This window comes from Sorghum bicolor, chromosome 2, assembly GCF_000003195.3.
Source record: "Sorghum bicolor cultivar BTx623 chromosome 2, Sorghum_bicolor_NCBIv3, whole genome shotgun sequence".
NCBI classification, from domain to species: Eukaryota; Viridiplantae; Streptophyta; class Magnoliopsida; order Poales; family Poaceae; genus Sorghum; species Sorghum bicolor.
In genome coordinates this window covers 51,250,633-51,253,597 of record NC_012871.2, presented here as the reverse complement: position 1 = coordinate 51,253,597, position 2,965 = coordinate 51,250,633, and positions in this window count along the sequence as shown.

The following is a 2,965-nucleotide window of genomic DNA, read 5'->3' as shown; positions in this document are numbered from 1 at the left end:
GCCCGTCTTGAACTACTCCGACAGGTAGCAGTAGCAGCCCTAGCTGCAGGTAGGGACAGGTTTAAAGAAGGCGTACTGTTGGCAAGCAAGGCTGCCCATGCATGCAGATGTAGCTTGGAGCTAGCATCCATCATCCATGCACGCAGGAGCCGAGCCGCTCTTGCCCGCTTGCGCTTGTTGTTCACCAAAAATGGAGCACCGGTGCAGCCCATGTCAGTGACCAGTGGGCCCGGCGGTCCAAACAAAGGAGGGCAGCCGCGAGGTAGCTTGGTAATAATGAAGGCCGTGTACGTCCGTTGATTCGGGCCATGTTTGGTTTGGAGTTAAACTTTAACTTCCATCATATTGAATATTTAGACACATGTATAAAATACTAAGTATAGATTATTTACAAAACTAAAAATACAGATAAAGAGTAATTTACGACATAAATCTTTTAAACCTAATTACCTCATGATTGGACAATAATTACCAAATAAAACAAAAATATTCATTAAACTTTAACACTCTCAACCAAATACCCCCTCAGTCGTATCATATTGAAGATAGGAGTAGTGCATATTATATATTTATATATATTTGATTATTATATATTTTTTAGTACTCCCTCGGTAACTCTAAAGAAAATTGTTTTGGACAAGAGTTGGGTCAAACATTAGAAATATAAATTATGAAAAATTTTGAAGTTCTTGATCGAGTTTGGAAATGTGTAAACCATATAAATAGATTTATCTTCAAAAATACTTTTATAAAAATATAAATACACCACATTTTGATAAAAAAATATAAAAAATATGAAGTCAAAGTTACGCTTTGGAGACCATATTGTTGTCCTAAATGACTTTATCAACTAGCTAATAGAAGCATATATATATATATATATATATATATATATATATATATATATATATATATATATATATACACTCTCTCTCCCTCCGTCCAGAAAAAAGTGTCATTTTTTATTTGTAGACATCGTATTTAACCCTTCGTCTTATTCAAATTTTTGTCTAAATATCATATATTTTGTTATGACTTATTTTATCATCAAGCATACTTTAATAATAATTATTTATTTATTTTATAATTTATAAAAAAATTTCAATAAAATGAACGGTCAAACACGATGTCTAAAACTAAAAAAATCATCACTTTTTTTTTTTCTTTATGGGACCGAGTGAGTATATAGCTAGCGTGAATAATGATACTGCTGTCGCATTTGTGGTTCTGCTAACAAATTGGAAGCAGAAAGTAAAGATCGTCTCAGCATGGATGGAATGATGTGATGTGATGATCTATACTATAGTACACTTAGCTAGGGTCTGACGAAAGAGGATGTGACTAGATCGATGAGAAGAGACCGTCGTCGTCGTCGGTACTACTGGCTAGCTAGCTGCAGAGGTCCGGTGGAGAGGGAGAGAGAGAGAGACGAGCTTGAGTGATTGTGATTGTGATCCATTCAATTCGTTGTCACGGTGCACATAGGTGTATGCATGCATGTGCGCGCGACAACAACAGAGGAAGCGGCTGCGGGCAACAGTAGCCTTGTCGTGCCACGCTGACATCTCAGTTTCCAAATGCATGCCTCGCGCGCGGGCCCACCTGCTCTGCCAGTGACATGACCACGCTACCACCACACAGCGAGCAACAGCAGCAGCACGCTCAGGCATCTGCTGCGTCGTCGTCGCGTCTCTCTCTCTCTCTCGATCTCTCACTCCCACACCACACACAAGCCACTAGAGCTCTCTCATCCATCAGTTACTGTGTATTCAGTTCTCTCTCATCTCTCCCTTCCTCCCTCTCTCTCCTCAGAGCTAGCTAGCTAGGCACGTAGTACAGCAACTGAGACACACACACACACATATGCAGTACGTACGTAGCTGCAAGGCCGGCACAGCACAGTGTGGTCCATATATATGCACGGACACGTTAACCCTCGTAGCAGTACTAGCTATAGCTAGTATGTACGTACGTACGTATGTGCACGGTGATCCATCATCGATGGACGATGGAGCATAGCTATAGGTCTGTGTGCATGCAAGCAGTGTATATATATATATATATATATATAGCTAGCGACGATGACGACGCACGCACGTTGCGGTGCATGCATGCAAGGCACTGTAGTCTCCAACACTGTAGCGGTGGCAGCCTGCACAGTGTTTGTACATAACATGCATGCATGCATGTACACATCATGCCCCCCCTGTGACTGACCCGATGATCAGATCAGGGGATGGACGACGCCTGAACCCAATAGTAACGCGACCACTGCACAGGTTACGTTAGCTAGGCCACTGCTGCTGCTTGCTGTGGAAAACATGTGGCCGGGTGGGCGATCCACATGCACACTGGCACGCGTACGTACACTACTGTGCACGTAGGGGATGTCTGTCCGTCTGTCTCTTCCAAATCCGTTTTCTAGATGCATGGTTGGAATAAGACACGCATGTATGCCATGGGATGCACTAGCTATATCGATCATGATATATGTACAGTGACGACGACGACGACGACGCTAGCTAGCTAGCTTCTGGTCGATCGATGCATGCATGCACGCATATATTATATGATTCGATCGCCGGCCAGAGCAGCAGCTAGCTACCGTCGTTCGACTTGTGTGGGGATGCGTCATATATGTGTATGTACGTTGTGTACGCACATGCATGCTGGCTAGTATAGACAGTCTCGCGCGTGTATGTTAGTATGTAGACATATCAAAGAAAAAAATTGCGGGCTATCAAAAATAGCGTTGGCTGATTCTGGCCGCTATTTTCCGCTATAGCGCCGCTATAGCTACGCTATAGCGACCGCTATACGACGTAGCGGTCGCGCTGTGTCGCCGCTATAGCCCGCTATTTAAATACAGCACGCACCAGATGAAAAGTTTAAAACTAAAATCTCACAAGTGACAAGTAACTCACAAGTCACAACCCATGATCTAATAGTCTATTTATTACAATCC